At 51.2% G+C, this 22,086-nt stretch overlaps 1 protein-coding gene across 6 annotated transcripts in view; it reads left to right on the plus strand.

Annotated features, from left to right (window-relative positions):
- The window catches only part of LOC149358518 (solute carrier organic anion transporter family member 74D-like), a 199,173-nt gene that overhangs the window by 147,142 nt on the left and 29,945 nt on the right, over positions 1–22,086 (plus strand). For 5 of the 6 annotated variants that reach the window (XM_089570618.1, XM_089570623.1, XM_089570619.1 and 2 more), the window contains one exon: positions 8,671–8,723. The exons of the other annotated variant lie outside the window; for it this stretch is intronic. The gene's annotated coding sequence lies outside the window, so the exon portion shown is untranslated. The remainder of the gene's footprint in view (positions 1–8,670; positions 8,724–22,086) is intronic. 6 annotated transcript variants of the gene reach the window in all.

Genomic DNA, 22,086 nt, shown 5'->3' on the forward strand with positions numbered 1-22,086 from the left:
ATGGGATAGAGGCGGGCTTCGATCATGTGAATTATGTGGGTCTGAGACCTAACCGTCTCGCATGCTGACGTGTCTCGCATGGGCTCCCGCCTCGAAGCCACTTTTCGGCAGAAAGAGTCAGCCTTCGGGCTCGAATATTTTGGACGACATCCGGGCCATTGTCCAGTGCCTGCTGAAGCCGGATTTTGCCAATCTACGGACACCTAGGCATATTGCCGGCTGACTGCCGGCCTAGCCATCGAGCTCGACCTAGCTCGCCACCTCTCCGCCGGGAACTGAGCGCCCAGGGACCCGCACAGATGGAGTACGCCGTGGAAGGCGAGAAAATTTCAGCGTCGGAGCTCGAGGACGGAAAATGGGAAACCATTCTTCGGTACCGCGACCGACAACGAGGCCTGAAGAATAAAGGGCCCGCATCAACCGACGACGAGCCTGCGCAGGGGCACGGCCAAGGCAAGTCTAATTCCAATTTTCCATCGCGAAAGAACGGGAAAAAGCTACTTGCACTCAGCAAGAAAGCCCTTCTCCCGCGCTTACCGACCGATGACTACAAAATCGTCTGCCGACCACAAGGTTGGAATCTGAGGGACTTTGCGCCCGGACTACTACTCTTCTGCGCCTGCGAGGTGGCCAGGCTGCCGTATGATACGGTGAAGAATGAAGACATTATCAGAGTCAATACGGCCAACAACACCTTCACGCTATGCACGCCCGATCGTCAACGGGCGACTGCATACGCCAAGATTGAAAAACTGAACCTCCAAGGTCAAACCTACAACGTAACGTCGTACGTGGCGGCGCCCGAAGACTCGGTAAAAGGGGTCATTTACAACGCCTACGCGGGAGACTCGCCCGAAGCGGTTCGCCAAGGCTTCGGAAATAGAAACGAAGGAATAGAAGTTGTGGATGCCCGAAGGATCGGGCAATCCAGAACAATACAAATCACCTTTTTTGGAAAGAAGCTACCCAGCCAAGTAATCTATCAGTGCGGCGTCTTTCGGGTCCACCCCTTCAGGAAGCAACATGAAGTATGCTACAACTGCAGGAGGGTAGGACACCGGGCCGATGTCTGCTACAAACCTACAACGAACCTTTGCCGCCGCTGCGAAGAAAATCACTCGCCTCCACCTGAGGGAGAACAGCCAACCTGCCAACCCGTCTGCATCGTCTGCAACGGGGGCCACAACACAGGCAGCCGGAACTGCAAATTCCGGCTGATCAACAAGAACAAACAAGGAACGCCCCATGGCAACCAGGCACCCAAGCAAGGGGACAACGACTCATCACTACACGGACACCAGTCTAGGCCCAGGAAGAAGGAACACGGTGCTACCGGAAAAGGAGGAAGCCACAGCCGGAACAACTCCAGCTCCTTCCCGCCCCTGGGGAACCCTGCAGGGAACGACAAGAGAAGCTCGAGCCGCGGACGCAGCGGTAGCCGCTCCAATAAAAAGGTGAGCTGGCCAGCAGAGGCCTCCCAATCTATTGACGCTCGAGAGAAGGAGTTTCAGATCCAACTACAATCCCGAGACAGAGAAATTGCCAGCCTTAAAAAAGAGTTGGCTGACATTAAACGCCTGTTACAAGCGCATCAGGTACAGAATGCCACTGCGGCTAGAATGCCACCCACCGCGTCCCAGGCTTCGACCAATAATGCGATGGAAACAGACGCTATTTGCCACACTCCCTCCACCGCGTCCCAGTCTTCGGCCCATAACGCGACGGACCCAGACGCCAGAATAGCCACTAAAAGACCGCTTCCTACAAAAGAAGGCGAGGAATCCAAAAGAAAGGCCGAGGCTTCGGAAGCCGACACCCCGCAGCCGTCGAAAGCGCCTACCAAACTCAGGGCAAACATCAATACTCTGTCAGAGAGAACTAGCGCTATATCAACAGAACAAGCAACCTTCCGAGGCCTCGTTACTACCAAATTTGCAGAGATAGATATTCGCTTTGCAACACTAGAGGGACAGGTATTCCAAATAGCCACCTGCATGCAGCAAATAATGGATAGGCTTACAACTATTGAGGCCCGCCTACCCCCCATCTTGGATCTGTCCACGACGCCACAACCATCTATAACCCAACATTTCACCACGCCAAAAATTTGAAATTTGGCAATGGAACTGCAGAGGCTTCCGCCGCAAGCGGGCCCACTTGCAGCTCCACATCCAACAAGCACCGTCTGTTCCAACCCCAGACGTGATTGCATTGCAAGAAGCTAGCGGCAGGGCTACACTGCCAGGCTATAAAGCATATCTGCCACCTCATTATGATACTAGTAACGCATCCGGCTCCTTCACAGCCACTCTGGTGCATAGAAATATCACCGCAATTCAACATTTTATAAATGATTCGGAAGAAGATTACACCCTACTTGAAATAGTACCAAGGCAAAAAGGAGACTCAAATCTCTTCATCCTTAATGTATACAACCCGCCCAGAAACAAAGGCAATGGACTCCCACACTTGTTGATAAACACAGTAAAGCTGGCTGCTGGGGCTCAACTAATAATTGTGGGAGACTTCAACGCTCAACACCCAGCATGGGGATATACCAAAGCAACTCCGAAAGGGAACCTGCTCTGGCAAATCATAGTCACTAGGGCTCACAACGCTAAACAACCCGAGCGACCACACACGCATGGGTAACAGTGTATGTGTAGACACATCTCCAGACTTATCCCTCTCTAAAAACGTCAAGGACGCAAAGTGGGTCAACACCGGGCAAAACCTTGGTAGTGATCACTTCATCCTTAGCATCACCTTCCCCACGACAAAACTTAAAAACAAAGCAAAAGAAATACGAACCACGGATTGGGACAAGTTCAGGCAACTTCGCGACAAAACAGCTCCAAAGGAGATCTCTAACCTTAGCGACTGGGTTATCTCCCTGAATGAGGATGTCAGCTCCACTAGCGTTGTGGTGCCAGTTGAGAAGGAGGAGCAGATTGCAGACTCAAAGCTGTTACACCTGCGGCAGGCACAAAAAGGCCCCCAAAAACGCTGGAAGAAGCAAAAACACAACAAGCGACTACGCAAAAAGATCGCTGAAATCGAGAGGCGAATTGAGGAACATACACTTACTCTCCAAACACAACAATGGAACCAAATATGTGAAAGCGTCAATGGACAGCTCGGAAATAAGAAGACATGGCATCTTCTAAGACACCTGCTCGACCCAGAACAAACACGTCCCGTGCAACAAAGTCAACTGTACAGACTCATACATAAATATGAGGGTACAACTGAAGACCTAATCAAAGAGCTAGCAGAACGTTATCTAAACACGGATGATGGTACCACACAACCAAACTACCGGGGGACTCCTAATCCAAATTTAGACGCAGACATCACAGACGCAGAGGTCTGGTACGCAATTGGAAAACTGCGGACAACATCTGCGGCAGGACCAGACAAAGTAACAAATAAGACTCTCAGGAACTTAGACGCAACGTCGATCGCGGCGGTTACAGACCTTATGAACAAATACTGGCATGCAGGCAACATACCACCAGAGTGGAAACACGCGAAAATCACTTTTATTCCTAAAGCGGGTAAGAAACTCAGCACTGAGAATCTACGCCCAATTTCATTAACATCATGCCTAGGCAAACTCATGGAGCATGTCATCCTCAATAGGCTCCAAAACTATGCGGAGGACATGAACCTCCTACCTGAAACAATGTTAGGATTCAGGGCCCAACTATCTACCCAGGACATACTCTTGCAGCTTAACAAGGACATAATTGAAGCTGACGAAGGAACAGGAACGAAAGCAATATTGGGTTTAGACCTTGTTAAAGCTTTCGACAACGTCACCCACAAAGCCATTTTGACAAACTTGTCAGAAATCAACCCCGGAGAAAGGACGTACAACTACATCCGATCCTTCCTCACTAACAGAACAGCAGTGATAGCGGTCGGAACAATAGAGTCTGCCCCAATCACACTAGGAAGTAAAGGAACGCCACAGGGCTCCGTCCTGTCCCCTTTCCTTTTTAACCTCTCCCTCATCAAAATTCCCCCCAAACTGGCACAAATACCAGACCTACATCACACGTTCTATGCAGGGTAACCAAAGGATGCGAAGGCTACATAGAAGACACACTCCAAGCAGCAGTGGACATCATTGAGGCATGCGCATGGGAATCCGGCCTCACTTGTTCTGAGCAAAAATCTGAACTCTTCGTGATCCGTCGTAAACAAAGAGGTAGGCGTACCACGACATCCCCCCCCGCAAATAAACGTCTATGTTAATGGATGATCTGTCAAAGAGGTACAGACCATGAGAATACTGGGGCTGTATTTACAAACAAATGGAAAGAATACTGACACACTCACTAAGCTAAAACGCACGGTAGAAGCGACGGCGCGATTAATCCGCCGCATAGCTAACCGCAGACAAGGGGTGAGGGAAAGAGATTTATGCCGCCTAGTGCAGGCCTTTGCGCTAAGCAGGATACTCTATGCCACCCCTTATCTCAAATTTTCGAAAGCAGAAAAGGACAAATTGGATAGCATGATACGGCAGGCCTATAAGGCTGCGTTAGGACTCCCACTAAATGCCTCAACCGAAAGGCTTATGAGGTTAGGAATACATAACACCTACAATGAACTGAAAGAAGCCCATTTAATGGCTCAAACAGCGCGATTAGCCAATTCCAGAACTGGCAGGAGTATTCTTACCAGGCTCGGAATTAACTTTCAACCTACGAATAACGATGCTAAAGTAGACTTACCCCGCGACTATAGGACGGCCCTACTAATCAAACCACTCCCCAAAAACATGCACCCCTTACACCATGAGGGTAGAAGACAAGCACGAGCCAAAGCCTTACATAAGAAATACAGACAGTGCGCTGCAACACTTTATGTAGATGCGGCAGAATACAAAAATACCAATGCCTTTGCAATTGTGGTTGTGAACGAGAATGGTGACCACATCGTCTCGGCGACAATCAAAACGAAATCCTCTGAAACGGCAGAAGAGGCGGCTATAGCCCTCGCCCTAGCACATACCCAAGGGAGCATCATCCTCAGCGATTCCAAAATGGGTATCAATAATTTCGCTAAAGGGCGAATTACAAACACCTCCCTTAGAATCCTTACGCAACCAAATTCTCACAAAATTATTCCGAATTGATATGGGTCCCAGCCCATTCGGGGAATCCGGGGAACGAGGCAGCCCACAATAAAGCCCGAGGTTTTGTCGACCGGGCAGTGGATGAGTCTGGCTCCCTGAATTTCACGAAGGACTCAATGATCACATATCATGATCTCACCAATCATTTTAAACTAGAGAGGAGAATTTTCCCCCCTCCAGACAAAAGACTTACTAAAGAACAAGAGGTTACGTGGCGTCGTCTACAGACGAGATCGATACGCACCCCATCACTCCTCGCGCACATTTATCCAGATCTTTACAACCCAAACTGCAAACACTGTGGCCAACGTGCTACCTACGATCACATCCTGTGGGACTGCAAAATAGAGCCACCTCCGGGTGATCTAGTTACAGCTCCTTCTCTCGAGCGGTGGGAGACCGTGCTGGCTAGCTCTGACCCCAGAACGCAAGTTTTGGCGGAGGAGTGGGCTGACAAAGTCGTCGAGGGTTATGTACTCTCGACCACTTAACGCGGCCTCTTGCCAAGCTCTTCCCGGCGAATAAAATGTTTTACAACCTAACCGTCTCGGTGCCGTGAAGCGGAGAATGTGCGGTTATCGCTTAAAATGCGGCACTTTCACGTCTTACGTCAAGGCGCATGGACAGGGAGGTGAGAAATGAGACGGAAACTTCAATCTGCGTGTATAGAATTTTTCATTCTACAAGCATTCCAGGCTTGAAATGGGCGCTTACTTACCTGGACATATACCTCACGAGGAAGGTGAAAAGCGGGGACGTCTGTGTGTTTTAATCTCATTGCACGCTTAAACTGTGCGGGCCCAAATAGACCCGCAATTATATGCACTATATGGCGACTTGTACAGCTGAGGTAATACTTCAGACTGCGCTTTTGTCCTGTCGTCTCTACTTTGTTCCTTTGAACGTCTGTTTAGCGCACAGCTTTACAGCAAGGTGGCGCCATAGAGCGTTTAGCCACGAAATTAAACAAAAAAAAATTATTCTGGAACCGGCTAAGCCGTCAGCGCTGCCGCGCTGAATTCCGGGCTCAGAAAGGTTGAAAGATTCTCCAGTCCAATCCGTTTCATAACAGAGCCTTCCACGAACCCCTTCGGATACAGGTGCGGCGTATGAAACGGTTTCCTGTAGGTGTAAGAGCCTTTTGGGTGTGCATAACTGCCGCCGTTTCCGTTGCTGTGGTGTCGTTTGCAATTATTGACGATCCTTTAACGACCAGCTAGCGAGAGAGGGAATGTTCTCACAGGCACAGAGCTTGACCGGCGGGCATTCACCCGAACGCAATGGTCAGCGCGATTGGCTGAGGCGAAGGAAGGGGAGGGATGGGCGTGGTTTCATGACGGAACAAACAGCGCACAAACAACTCTGAAAAATCATCATCAGCCTAACTACGCCCACTACCGGACAAAGTCCAGTCCCATTTATCTCAAATTAACCCTGTCTTGTGCCAGCTGCTCCTCCGTATCGCCGCAAATTACCTATTCTTACCCGCCCACCTGACTGACGTACGCCCCGTGCTGAGCATCGCTTCTGTTGGAATCCAATCAGCTACCCTTAAGTTATTTTGCATTCGCACTGCGTGCCGTGCCCGTACATGTCCATTCCTTCTTGATTTCGACTAGGATGTCATTCGCGTTCGTTCCCTGACCCACTCTCCTCCTCCCTTTCCATAGCTCACTGCGTTGTCCTCATTTTGAGTTCAACCCTTTTCGTTGGCTTCTGCGTTTCTGCCTGATACTGGTAAGAACGGGTAAGAGAGGCAGCTGTCATATACTTTCAGCCTGTTGTATACCGGTAAACTGCCATTCATGATCTGAGGGTGCCTTCCGAATGCACACCGCCCCTTTCTCTTAGTTACTTCAGTTAGTCTGCTCTTAGTCATTTCACTCTTGTGGTCCGTATCTGCGGTCACTTCCTGCCATGCCGTTGAGACATCTCAGCAAAAAATGAAAATAAAAGAGAGAAAAAACAAGCTGGGGTTTGCGCTATACATGGGTTCCAACGTCCCGAAGCTCCCCGCGGGCTGCAAGGGATGCCGCGGTGGCAGGCTTATTTCGACCACGTGGACTTCATGAACGAACACTGACATCACACCCGGACTGCGATTTTCGCATTTTATCTCCACCGAAATGCGCTCACCGCGACCGGGATTGGAACCCGCGACCTCGTACTCGGAAGCCGAACGCCGTAGCAACACCTGGCGACCGCGGCGAGTGTAACTGTAGCGCCAACTACACCGTAATTCATACTCCACTGCACCGCCACCGGTGCGTTTATTTTGTCGGGTTTCGTAATCTCAGCTAGCGCCGTTATAAGGACGCTCACTTTCGTTCGATTACTCGTCCGCAAGATCGCTGGGCCGTATACTTACCCAACGGTGGCCGCACGCACGGAATGCGGTATGCAACATCTTTCAGCGAGCAGACAAACTGTTAGCGACGGAGAAAAGTAAAACGCTAAGAATCTTGCTGCCGTATCTCGGTCGAATTCGGTGGTCGCTGTAGAGAGGCGGGGCGATAAGCGAGTTGGGAAAGATCCATTCTTCGAGGAAATGGAGCCTCGCCTTCCCAGCCCTTTGTTGGGCGCCAGGCGCGGTGCTCTTCGCCACTCTTCACTGTTCGCGGCGTGAGCGTCCGTCCTTCACTCCTATTGTTTTGTTGTTCTTTTGATTCTCTTGCTATGATCGTGTTCTCAAAGTCAGCGTATCATGTATACCCTCCTCCCTCGAGCTCGTCAGCCTTTTGCGCTGTGCATTTCTGTGTTTTTCATCTCGCAATGCACTTGCGCGGTGTTTCACTGGAGCGTCTGTCCTGTATATTTGTGTTCTTGACCCGTGTATTCACTAAGCGGTAGCAAACATGATTGCAAATGCTTTCCTACTAGCCCAAGTTTCCGCCTTAATAAGTTCACTGGAGGTGTCGGCGCTATGACGCGTACTGGTTCGGCGAGAGCTGGAGAGAACTCATGTGCTGCTCCTAACACGAGTTTTTTTTTTTGTCTGTTTTTCCAAACCTCATGTTTCTTGCGCCATGTGCGATGACAGGCCCTAACCTTAACAGCTTCGCGCGTTTTCGTTAAGTCTGCTGGCGAACGTACGCTTCTATAAGACCGGTCGGGCAACTGACCTGTACTTCTCTCGCCAAAGCAACAACCCACTATGTCGGTCTCCGCTTCATTGCCGCTGCACTGAACTTACCGGCCAACTGTTATCGATTTGCTCTTGAAATTGCCCCCCCCCCCCCTCTCTTTTTCTCTCTCTCTCTGTGTCTGGTGCTTGTCACATGTCGCAACTGCGGCGGACGTGTGTGGCGCGCCTTTTCCATTGCGGGGCAGGCAGCGCTTTTTTTCCTGACTTTCCATTTGTGCCTTTTGTGTGTGCGCGCGATTGGTCGAATCGCCATCGTTTGTCGGTGGTATCCAGAAGTGCCGATGCTGGTGTTGTGCACCCGTAAGCCGAGCGTCGCGGTTGCCGTGCTTGTGCGAGCGAGGACGTCTTTGTTCAACGTGCGTGCCCTGTCTTTCTGCAGGAGCGACCTGACGTGAACCGAGCGGCAGCCGGCCTGCAACACCGAAACTAGCGGTAAGCGTCACGCCTTTTTGTACTCCTCTCGCTCAGATGAATGTCGACCTGCGACACGTATGGGACGTTATACATGCTCTGGCGCGCATTCCGTGCCTAACTCTCATTCTCTAGAGGTGCGAATTGCCCGGGTGTGGAAACGACCAGTGATGAGTGATTTCGCGTTTGTACGTGTGTGCGTGTGCTGCTCTTAAGTCCTCGATCGTTTATATTCCGAGCGAAGCAAATATGACGGGCGCGCGCCCTGTGTTCCCTCATCGGGGAGCTGTCAACGAAAAGGGCTTGGGAAACGTGTACGAATTCAGAGCACCAGAAAATGAAGCGCACCTCATGGACGGTCAAGAATGCGCCTCGGGCAGGGAAAGCTTCTCAATCGCTTCCCCTCGCAGCCAAGCAAATTTGTGCGTTGGGGATCTTTCTCTTTCTTTCTTTCCTTCTTTCTTTTTCTTTCCTTTTCTTTTTCTCTTTCTTTCTTTCTTTCGCTCATACGTCGCCTTCGTGTGCACTGCGCTACTTACGTTCACTTTGCTTGCATGATGTGCGTATAGGTCTGCAAAAAACTTCGGTTGTCTTTTATTGCCGTGTGAATTTACGCGATGGTGCTCTTGTGTGGCGTGAGCCAGTATACCGGCGATGCCGTGTCCCCAGCATATATGTGTGATTATTTTTTCCTGTTATCGCTTGCCGCTGGCGAAAAGCGGAGGCTTTAATTGTAGCTCTGGGAAGTGAAGTTATGCAGTTACTTTTTCTTTCATTAAGCTTTCTTGTTGGGCTTCGGCCGCTTGCTTCGTTCTTTTCGAGGGGGGGGGGGGGGGGGGGGGGGGGGAATTTTAATGACTACAGGAGAAGTGTGCCTCGTGGTTAACCTGGCATGTTACACCAGATGAGGGTGAAGGAAGAGGGAGGAGGATGGAGAGAGCCTGGTCACATCGAACTGCTCGCGCCTCGCTCTGATAACTGTCCCCGTTCGACGTAGCCTTATGACAGGGCTAATCAATGTTAATTCTGTTTTATGTGAGGAAATGAATGGCGCCCTTGCATAGTGGTCGCAACAAAGAGCGGAATTAAGCGATGAATGTCAAGAAACCGCCACAAGACAAAACCTTCTGCTAAGTTGGCGCGCATACGCGACAGGGTTGGAGTCGCCAAGACGCGATTGTTGATGCCTCCATGCGGCACATACCATCTTCCGAAGTAAAAAAAAAAAATGCCGCACTACTAGTTACTAGAGCTATTCTCGCGGATCCTGGAATTACTATTATTTTATTTCCTGCAAGGTATCTCCGGCGCATGTCGCATCTCTTGTAGAAGCAGCGCCGCCGGAGACCCGTACCGTTTCCACGTGGGGCTAAGCTGGAGAGAAGGAAATGGCGCGATTTCGCTCTCGAACGGGGGAGAGCTGTCGCGGCCGTGTAGAGCAGGGGAGGACTGCTGCAGCAGTGCCGTTCTCTTTTCTCCGCGCCGGAATGACGGAGAGAAATAATAGTAATAAAAAAGAAGTGAAGGAGGCTTACGGACGTCGGTGAAAAAGAAGACGATAAGAGCGCCGATAAAAAGAAGACCGGTGGCGGCCATGGCGGCGGCATGCAGGCGCAAGCGTCTACCGAGGATAAAAAGACAGAGAAAAGGCGCGATCGCTGATTAGGTGAGAGAGGGAGACGGAGGAGTGCGCGTATGGCTGTGTTGCCGAGTGTGGAGTCTGTATTACGGCGAAAAACGGCGGCGCCCTGTCCGGCACGGTAGCGGTGTGTTTGCTGCGGGAAGTGGGGGGGGGGGAGTCGGCAGTCCAGCCCGCTCTGAATCTAGGCCGCCTTCCAATCGCGCCGACGCGCGCCGAGGCCTTGTCGGCGCGACGCCGGGGATTTGCGAGCTCCGATGACCCGAATTGCGCGCGCTTACGTCACAAGCGCGAGCAGCGCTTAAGTTTGTGTGTGTACTGTGTGCCCGGACGCGCGGTGCGGGCTGTGGGGTTGTGACCGTATCCGTCATGTATTCTTATATATGTGCTGGTTGCGGGCACCTACTTTCGTATACGATCCCCCTCTCCCCTTCCGATGAGACGCGTTGACCGCACCCGTATCTTTTTCGGGGCCGTGCTTGGAGAGTCAGGGATGAAGCGTTGCGTGTGTTGAAGCGGCAGATCACCCTATTTCACTCATTGATATTGTTAGAATCAACGAAACGTCATTTACATGGGGTTGGCAGCCTTCGTCTTTATGATTGGTCGAGAAGGCTGGTACATGGGGCAGATTATAGCCTCCGCGTGGTCTGACAGTGGGCGCTGGTCTTAGTCCTCGGAGGGAGTTTGCTCCGAAGCCGTAATGAGGGAAAAATAGGCGTATTGCGTGCGCACGAGTAGCACAGTGAGCGTTGTGCGGTTGAGTATTATATCCGCAGTGACTACTTCGGGCTGGGCCATAGAAAGCAGAAGGGCCGAATGCTGGCGGATTAGATCTGCGCGCACACACACACAGCAGTGAAAGGTTCGGTTCTGCGGGTATGGTGTGCTTGTGTTCCGAAATTGGCCAGGTTTGAATCGAGCTGTCATGGAGCCGCGCTGCTGTCGTAAGGCATGATCGTCTGCGCGTATTGTCGCGACTCCTGCAGAATTTCCTTCGGGCACAACCCGGCACTGGTAGTAAAATAAACCATGTTTGTCCGGATGACCTGGAGACCGTTCGCCTGCTCGCTCACTCACTCGCTCATTTTATTGCTGTCCGTATCACTCTCACTCACTCACTTTATTAAGGCGGAAGCCTTTAATGCCTCATCGTTGTAACCAGCAGTTGTCGACAGAAATGTCACGCTTTTCAATTGGTCGAAACGGTCGTGACGTCACAGTGCGCGAATTTCAAAAGGGGCCAATTGTACTTTGGCTACTAACTAAGCAACCAATTAAAGGGATCGTATTGTGATGCTCCAAGAAAGTTTGACTGAGTTTAGTTAATTGCTTACTCAACCAATTAGTCGAATTAACCTTTCTAGTCAGACCAGATAAATAAAACCGAGTAAGAAATTGGCCGAGCTTGGGAATCGAACCCCGGTCTCCGGAGTGCGAGTCGAGCACGCTACCACTCCGCCATGCCAGCTCGATGGTTTGGAATGAACAAAGGTGCGTCTAGTGAATACGGTGTCTTCGGTCACTCCCATCTTCCTCCCTTCCCGTTACGGCGAGGTTTAGGTGTCCACCGAGATACGAGACAGATACATTTCCTTTCCTCAAAAACCAATTTACCAACGAGCAAGGCGTATTTGTCTGCGTTTCAGATTGGTCCAAATTGTCATGACGTCACCGCGCGCGAATTTTGACGGGTGTCCACCGAAATATGTGAGACAGTTACTGCGCAACTTCCTTTCCTCAAATACAATTTTCAACTAGTGTCTACTGAGATATGTGAGACAGTTAATGCGTAATTTCGTTTCCTCAAATGCAATTTTCATTTTCTTCATTGCGGCCCCTCTTCTTTCACTCACACTTCCTCCCTTCCTGTACGGTGCGGCTCAGGTGTCCACCGAGATGACAGAGAATTACAGTCCCATTTCCTTTCCTCAAAAAGCGTTGCGTTCAAAGGGCAACGCATCGCGCCGAACGGGTGGCGGCGTTCCATGGACTCCGTAGCAGCGCTACAACACGCTGTCGCGTTCCACTCCTAAAGGCGAAGCTTAAGCGTCATTAATTGGCAGTTGATTAATGCACCAACAAAATGTGCAGTGAACAATCGCGTAGCAGAATGCAGCTCTCAGGCTTTCGCCTTTCACCACTTTAGTCGCTAAAGTTCCTCGTATTTTTTGCTGTCCCTATCACTCTCACTCACTCACTCACTCACTCATTCACTCACTCACTTTATTGCTGTCCCTATCACTCACTCACTCACTCACTCACTCACTCACTCACTCACTCACTCACTCACTCACTCACTTTATTGCTGTCCCTATCACTCACTCACTCACTCACTCACTCACTCACTCACTCACTCACTCACTTTATTGCTGTCCCTATCACTCACTCACTCACTCACTCACTCACTCACTCACTCACTCACTCACTCACTCACTCACTCACTCACTCACTCACTTTATTGCTGTCCCTATCACTCACTCACTCACTCACTCACTCACTCACTCACTCACTCACTTTATTGCTGTCCCTATCAATCAATCAATCAATCAATCAATCAATCAATCAATCAATCAATCAATCAATCAATCAATCAATCAATCACTCGCTCACTTTATTGCTGTCCCTATCACTTTCACTCGCTCACTTTATTGCTGTCCCTATCACTCTCACTCACTCACTTTATTGCTGTCCCTATCACCCTCCATTCACTCTTGAACCGTTTGCCTCCTGATCCCAGTGCTTGCGCGATCCCTTACGGTGCCAGCACCCTCTCCGTGGAGCTGACGCTGTTGGCCGGTAGTGTGTGGTGCATGTCAGATAAGGAAGAAAATTCTGGGTTATCAGAGTGAGAGAGGGGTCAGTGATATAACTATGGCCATGAGCCAGCGATAAACGTTGCCGACAGTAGATAACTGTTGGAGCGCCTCCAGTCGACTCACGATTAGCCCTTCTTCCTTCTATTGTGGACTGGGCGATATATATATATATATATATATATATATATATATATATATATATATATATATATATATATATATCTTTTTTTTTCTGAGAAACTTCGAGATTGTGACGCTTTCCAGGATGACGGAGAAGCAAATGAATGAACGCGCACTCGCAGTACCTTTCGGTTTTCTTAGCGTGGCTTGCATTGCCAAAGCTAATGGTGGTGGTAGTGGTTTATTTAAAAAAAATAAATAAATAAAAAACTGAAGCAAAAGAGTGTTGCCGGCCGCGGCAATTGCTATCTAATATCTTAAGCACCCGAGCTGCAGCCGGCGGAAATGAAAGGGAAAGGGAGAGGATAGTGAGGAGAAGTATAGAGGGGAGCGACAGCAAGAAAGGACAGGGGAGAGCTTTGTACACTATTTACAAAATACAAAAGTAATCAAAGTAACTATCTGCGTGAGCTCTAAGAGGAACGGGCGCACATTAATGGCCGGTTGTTTTATAATCTCCGCTATACGTGTTGCTAGTGTACCATCGAAGACCGAAACCAATCAACTAAGGTCCAGTGGAGCTTGGGCAGTCACGGGCGACAGAAAAAAAATTACGCGAAAGGAAACGGCCAAGTATAGTTAGAGAAGCACGCTATAGATAAATTCAATAAAGCGAGGAGCCGCCGCGGTGGCTCAGCGGTTATGGTGCTCGGCTGCTGACCCGAAAGACGCGGGTTCGATCCCTGCCGCGGCGGCTGGAATTTCTTTGGAGGAGAAATTCTAGAGGCCCGTGTACTGCGCGATGTCAGTGCACGTTAAAGAACCCCAGGCGGTCGAAATTTCCGGAGCCCTCCACTACGGCGTCTCTCATAGCCTTAGTCGCTTTGGGACGTTAAACCCCATAAACCAAACCAAACCAATAAAGCGAGGAAATTCAGGGAATCCGCGCGCGTCAGAAGGCGAAAATTAACACCCGCTTCGCAATGTTCGACAGGAAATGCCGGCGTACGCCGCATACGAGAGTCGCATATGCACTGGCGCAGTACCTGTTGCGCGTCCTCGGCTATGCCGCCCTCTCTCCTGCGGTCTCCTCATGCAGTGCCGCTTGGTGGGTGCTTGGAAGGGGGAGTGAGAGGAATCCGCTTCTCGATCGTTCGTCGCCGGCATATTGGAGGTGCTCGAAAGTAGTACCGCATGTCTGGTGCGCCCTTGACGTTAAACAATGCCGGTCACGTCTGGCCGATGTCTCGGATTTTCTGGCATTCCTCTTCTCGGAGGAGAGAGAGTGAGCGGCGTTGTGTTGGAGCGCGAGGCTGCATGCAGTGGCTGCGTGCTTGCTACGGGCACCCTTCAGGTAGTCCTGTTTGCAGTCCCTCGTGTTCTGGTGCCTCTTGGTGCCAGTCGACAAGTCCGTGCACGTTACTTTCTTCCGTCGTATACAGCCACTTGCACGCATTTAGGGCTATGGCTTGCTTTCTGCATGCCCCCTTTCCACCTCATTTCTTCCCTCAATACGCGAAACGGTTACCGGCGCCTTTCGCTCTTTTCTTAATCCCATACTCATCATTTGCCACCTCTGCGCACAGATGGCGTTTTGTTTGCCTTCGCCGCCGCGGTGGCTCAGTGGTTACGGCGCTCGGCTGCTGACCCGAAAGACGCGGGTTCGATCCCGGTTGCGGTGGCTGAATTTCGATGGAGGCGAAATTCTAGAGGCCCGTGTGCTGTGCGATGTCAGTGCACGTTAAAGAACCCCAGGGAGTCGAAATTTCCGGAGCCGTCCACTACCGCGTCCCTCATAGCCTGAGTCTCTTTGGGACGTTAAACTCCCGTAACCATAACCATTTTGTTTTCCTTCCAAAAAGAATATATTGCATGCAACTTCGCGGACGCCGTCGCCATAGTGCGCCACAGATTTCTGCTTCTTCGAGGGTTGCGTTCGAGGTGGGAATCAAGGAGTGACTACTCTCTCCGGTGGCTCCGTGGTTATAGTACCCGGGTTCGAAACCGGCCGCGGCGGCCGCGGTTCGCGAAAGGCCCCCGTGTGCTGTGCGTAATCGGCACACTTAATGATCGCTCAGGTGGTCGAAATTCTGAAGCCCTATTATTCCGAATTATTGCGAATCCCTACACTACGGCATCTATGTATTCTTTTATTCCCATCTTCCTCCCTTTCCTTACGGCACGGTTGACGTGTCCACCGAGAAGTGAGACAGTTACTGTGCGTTTAATTTCCATATAACCTATCTTTATCCAGTGACTTAGGAACAAGTTGGAAAAATAAGCCGGTTTGAGACGAACACCATGCGTGCACAATGAACACTCTCGTTACTTTGTTCACGAGTAAATTTGTTGCTTGCATAGTACCCTACGTTACTGCGCACACCCTTCAAATTTTCCTGAAGTTACTTTCGGAAACGATGTGTTCATAATGCGTGGGGAGGGTGACGATTAAAGTTTGGACGGGCGTAATTCCTGTGCGGCTTTGGTGCGACCCGCCATTTCGGTGCAGCCTGCCAAATTTTTGCGCCGCTCACCCCCCGCCCTCTTACCCATTGGCGCCGCCACTGTCTCCATGCACGGTTTTCTTTTCGGCTGAGCGAAAGCGTTGAAGATTCTTTTATCGATTTTTTTTCTTCCTTTCTTCGAGTGATAGGCTGCTCCGCATGTTTCTCGCTGGCGTTGCGCGGCAGCTGTTTCCGAGAACCTCCTCTGCTCAGGCGCGTGTTTCGTCACTTTCGTGCGGGCAGCAACACGTGAGGCATCTGGCAGCACGCGTTGCTCCCTTTATTCGCGCGCAAATGAAAAAAACGCGTGCTTTTTTCTATGAATTCGCCCTGCCCGATAAGGTCACCCTTTCAAGTGCGCTCCTCTCGTTCTCCGCACACTCATTTTGTCCGCATTTTGTCAGTTCAAGGAATACCTTGCGTCACATTTGCACGTCTTTTATGCTCGCCTTTTTGTCCACGCGTTGTTCTTTGCGTGGTGTGCTCGAACACCGACGCTAACGCGCTGTTACATTCGATCTAAATGTCAGCAGACACCTTCTTTGCTTATTTAGGTTATGGTGTGCTAGGTCAGGTGAGCTCGGGAACGGAACAAAGGAGTGACAGGTCTTTATGCTGGTGGAGGCAAGAACCGCGCCGTGAGGAAGTAAATGGATAAATGGAACCCCACAGGCTTCAGGTTGCAACCCGCTTGTTCTCGGAAGCATGCTGTCGTAACCCACCACATGCCTGTACATTGCATCTGTAGACGCGCCTGCGCATATGCAGCTACATTTCAGGCTTCACAAAAGAATCCATCGAAGGCTTCGTCTCTCCTTCAAAGCGGCTGACTCTTTTTGACTGTCGCGGCTGCTCCGTTCGCATGTAGTGCTTCTCGGTCAAGACTGCACTCTAGTTTGTGAGAGAATGCGAGCGTTGTTGCTGCATTGTGAAATGCGATCTATCAGCGCGCCTGTTTCAAAACTGTTTAAGCGAGGTGAGCTGTTCTACGGCTTCTTTTTTAGTGCGCTATAGCACTATACTGCCCGCAATCGTGTATTTCGCCGAGGTCTGTCTGGAGCCGCGCCGTGACTGTATCCGCGCGTCCGACTGTATGTTCCGAACATGGACGCCGGGCTTACATTCGAGCAAACACGGTACTCCGCAGTCCCCCCTCTCTCGAGTAAAGCGGAGCCACGGGGAGTCGTTTTCCTTCTGCCCCCAGGCGCCTGTCATCGCGTGCGGCATACGGGTCGTCACCTGAGCGCGACCTTGTTAGCAGCACGCGCTGACGAAGACCCTGATTGTTCCGAGAACTGTTTGTTCAGCGTGCGAAAGGCGTTGCTGCTGCTACTGGCTGTCTTTACTGTTCCCCCTGTCTCCATCCTGGTCTTCGAGGCTAACCAGTGCTGCAACACGTGCTTTTGCTGCGCCTGTGAGCCGGAGCGCTCTAGGGTACACCGAACCCGCTCCTCTCGTCTTGCGCGTTAATGAAGCAAGCCTGCGTCTTCTTTCTCTCCAATCCCCCAACTGTGGGGCAAGCAAATGCGTACTCATATAACGGGGGCATCCCACTTGGCGTTTGCCGAGACAGGCCGAACTCTGGACGCGCTTGTCGGTGTCTTCTCGGAATTGGCGCGGTTTTTCGGGGAGGTGATTGTTCTTTTCGCGGGAAATGCATCGATGGCCGAAGACGAGATTGCATGGTCGAAAGACGAGCGTTGGCAAATGCTCAAGTTCGCGACACCTCGCAGGCGTTTAGAGCGCATATGAGGCTTTCACTGTAGACAGAAAGCAGTTCCCACGAGAACAACAGAAATTCACCGAGACACCTAATTACATTGTGTTGGCAACGCGAAGGCATTAGAACCTGTTGATGCCTTCACATCGAATTTTGTGTCATTCCCTGTTACATGTGTTACATTTCCCTGAAGATGTCTGGAGGTGGCGACACGGACGCAATGAAGATGCACTGAAACGTGTAGTTGTAACTTCCGGTCGGATCACGTCGCTCCCGGTCCTATGAATCGCGACCAACGACGCATTTTTTTTTTCGATTAGCTTTCTAACGCTACCACATTAATACCTTAATATGAGGAGGGTTCCGCAGCAGGTTCCACAGCATTTACCGAACTGGTCTCGAGCGGCGATCCCCAGCAGATCCCAGAGCGGTCCCAAATGAGCTTCCGTTCTATCACTGCCCAAACGTATCACATTGGGCGTTCCTAATTTTGTTCGTTCTGCTGCTCTCATTCCTTCCTCGGCCTTCACACCGAAAGGCCTACCTTTCTGCTCAGCTGACAGCTGACGGTGTTCCTGTCAGCGATGTGGGAGGCAGTGTGCGGCCGTCTGGCACCACACCGCCACATAAGTCCCTCGGCAGGGAGCATGGCTGTTTCCTGGAGACAGTCGCCTTCTCCAGACTCTTTATTTACCACAAAATCCACCCTACCTACCGCATACGCGGATGCGTCCCTAGTGCGGAGACACACCCACACTGTACCATCTCACATGTGCTTGTCCCGCGATCAGGTAGTCCCCTTTATACAACACCCAGCAAGAGATCAGTGGGAAGCCTTGCTGTCCAACGAGTCCCAGGAAGACCAGCGACGGTTGGTCGAACGGGCATGCCGTATGGCACGGGTAACTGAGTCCTGGACGGAGGACCCATCCGCCGAGGACCGCAACACACCTCGAGCAAATAGCATTTCTAAGTCGCTTTGGGACGTTAAGCCCTGTAAAACCAAACCATCCTCATCCTCGCTCGGTCGAAACACAGGCAGCAGGGAGCGACGGTGATCGAGGAGCGCAGTGCGACTGTTTACCAATTCAACCTGAGTGACGTTTGCCCGCTGAGCTGCTTCGTGCATCTGGCACAAGCTTGATGGAAGTAACGGTAGAGACAGGTGCAGACCGCATTCCAGGGAGCATCCACCACGCACCCAGAAGGGTATATGAGAGGCATACACACGCTCCGTTCAAATCCCGGTACGGCCGAGAAGCGCCGACTGGGCTTCTTCGGTGGGTGAGCAAGCACGGAAGTGGGGGAAATTGAATACGCTGATGTGCCTCGACTTCAGTCACGCGTTGTAGCCAACTGTGTTCGGCTTTTCACTGCGAAAACCGATCCAAAAAGCGTTTGCAAGAGTTTTCTACCCGATAGGACTGAGTGGCCAGCCAGTCGACAGCTGAGCGAACGAAGTGACCCACCGCCGCATTGTTCCGTCTCACATTTTTGTTTTTAAATTTCAAATGAAATTTCTCACAGGCTTTCCCATTAGGTAATGCATCAAGAGAGCGATGACATAGGCCGTGGGTTCGAATCCCGGTAGCGGCAGCGACCCACTCCGGCCTTGTAATGGGTGCAAGCCTCCCCCGGCCAAGGGCTCGGCTCTCTCGCGGAGTGGGGCGCGCTCCCATAAAGCGCGATGTTTGTTCCATCAGGCGACCTGCAGCTTGTCGTCCCGTGAAGAAGGTGCACGTTGTCGAAAAGGCCCGCTCCCCCATTTTTTTTTTTTTCATGTCTAGCGGTGCCGCGCTCGTTTGCGTTGCCGGAGGAAGGAAAAAGCGGCGCGCGTAGAACGAGAACCACCGCCGCCATCCAGTTTCCCGGCGTCCCCTTCTGCTCTTGTTCGCCATGCTTCGCGCACTCGGCCCCTCTCCCTAACGCTCATACGACGATGCGGGGCGCCGTGCGACGCCGCGATAACGCTAATTGCGGAGGAGATAGCAAGGCGCCTTTGTTTTCATTTTTTTTCTCTCTCTCCGTTTCTTTCCTTCCTTCTTCATCACTTTGTTTTTATCTTCTCTTTCTCGCCGTCTTTGTGACCTCTCTCTCTCTCTCTCTCCTTTTTGTATAGCCCTCTCGTTGCTCGACGTGGTCTGTGTGCATGTGCGACCTGCGGCTTAGTTTTCTTGGTTATCCGGTTTTCTTTCCGTGAATTTTTCGCCCAGGCAAGCATTGTGAAGCGACGTGCAAAGAATAACGACTTGACTCGCGCGTATTGTGTTAGTCCGTTTCTGAAATCATTATTTCGTCATTTTTGTCTGGCCAGGACACCGGGAGTCCCATTCTTCGAGGCTGTTTCTAGACAGTGGAGTTTATAAGGTTTTTTTTTTGTTGCTTCTCGCTCGCGTCTCTTCGTGTAATGATTTATGATAGAATTAATGAGGGCGTAGTGGTACGGGCGATGGGAGATATGCATTCTCCGATCCTAGGTGGTGGCTGGTCACGGCAGCAAAGCTGGAACTTGGCATAGTCACACAAATCGTGTGACTATGCCACGAATCGCATAGTCACACGTGATCCATGTGTGCGAAACTGACTAGGGCGAACACAGCTTGCAAACGTCACCGCCAGATTGTCGATAAAATCTCATCTCGTCTCAATCTACTTTGCGTAAACATATATCCACAGAGGCGGCTGCTTGATGCGCTGGTCAAATCCTGCTTCGTGCAGTGCAATTCTACTTGCCGTCATCATTGTATTGAACGTCGTCGTGTCATCGCTATCGCCTGAATCGGTTGCTTGGCGCTGTGAATGAAAACAGGGGAATGAAAACTGTATTTGCGCATTGTATTTTCGCTAATTTCGTCACTGCAGACCGACGCTATTCTTACGCATGCACCGTTGTGTGCGTTTCTAAGTGAAAAGTAAAAAGTTTTACGCCTTTCCGTAATACGCCTTTCCGTAAGTTATTTTTTTATTTAGGTTTCGGAGGCAACGAAACCAACCCGCACAACCCTTATAGGTTTCTCTCACGGGAAGAGTCGGTGGCACTGCATATATGCGCTATGGCTGTTTGTTCAGTATCGATCCTTTCGTGATAAAACAAAGAGTAGAAGACCAGGAATATCGTCGTCGACGTCGGAGATGTGATTTATTCGCGCCAAGTTAGGTGTGTTAAACGTTATCGCGGTAGTTTAAGTAACCTGACAAGGCACAGGACTAAGAAAGATGTAGGGGGGGGGGGGGGGGGGAAGAGGCGGCAGAGCCAACAACGCAACCGTGTGTGCGCGCCAGCCACATGCGTGCTGCTCGAGAAAAACTTCCACGTCTCACTCGGCGCGCACTCCGTCGACGGGAGACGCCGAGGTTCTCTCTGATCTCATAGAAAGCGGAAACAGTTTTACGTTTTTTTTTTTTTTGCTTTGGAGCGATTTTTATTTCTTCTTCAAGCGCTTTTCCTCCTCAGCTTCTTTTGCTGCCTGGTATATGTGGCCTGGAGCGTGGCGCGACGAATTCTTGAGTGCGCCCTCTCCTGGCGCCTTCGCTTCGCACGCTTGGCTGCTCGGTTTAGCATACGCCACTTGGGAAAGAAAGAGCGCCCCGGTTCCTTGCAACTTTGTTTCTGTCCTCTGCCGTGCGTGTGAGCGCTCGGCGCGACTCTCGAGTGGCACGTTCATCCCTTGTCGTTGCGTATACGGGCACGAGAAGATCCCTGTACGCGTGACCATGAACTGTCCGCCGGCCAGGTGCTGCTGTCGCTTTCATTTACGGCTAGATTACCGCGGTCATTGTTTCGTTGGACTGCGTCGTGTCTGCCTGCCGCCGGCGACCAAGGTTGCAGGTCCGGCCCGCGGTGATGGCCGGTCCCATTCAAGAAGCCGCGTCGTTATTTGTTGCCGCGGTTTTGACCGAGCTGTTTTTCTTCTTTCCCTACCGGGAGGGCATGGACCTGCGCAGTTTTGCCGCTGGAGTGTTTCAAAGTGCGATAGCGCTTACGTGGAGCCCCTTGGCTCTGCCGAAGTACTGTGGTAGAGAGCGCAGATTCCCCTTGGAAGAGGCCCTAGATGTGCTTCGTGGTGCACGTTTGTGGCTGCGTGGCCACGCACTGAGTGGCAGTTTGCTTCAGTTCTAGAATATCGCACGTTGGTGTGATCGAGATAAGGTATCGAGATTATAGGTTGGGTATCGAGGTTACAGGTTGGGTATCGAGGTTACAGGTTGGGTATCGAGGTTACAGGTTGGGTATCGAGATTGCAGGTTGGGTATCGAGATTGCAGGTTGGGTATCGAAATTACAGGGCGGACACATCGAGAGTACGAGGCGGACGTATGGAGAGTACGAGGCGGACATATGAAGAGTACCGGACGGACGTATGAAGAGTACCGGACGGACGTATGAAGAGTACCGGACGGACGTATGAAGAGTACCGGACGGACGTATCGAGAGTACCGGACGGACGTATCGAGAGTACCGGACGGACGTATCGAGAGTACCGGACGGACGTATCGAGAGTACCGGACGGACGTATCGAGAGTACCGGACGGACGTATCGAGAGTACCGGGCGGACGTATCGAGAGCACAGGACGGACGTAT

The sequence above is a fragment of the Amblyomma mixtum genome, chromosome 2 (assembly GCF_055824585.1).
Source record: "Amblyomma mixtum isolate Tamu chromosome 2, ASM5582458v1, whole genome shotgun sequence".
NCBI classification, from domain to species: Eukaryota; Metazoa; Arthropoda; class Arachnida; order Ixodida; family Ixodidae; genus Amblyomma; species Amblyomma mixtum.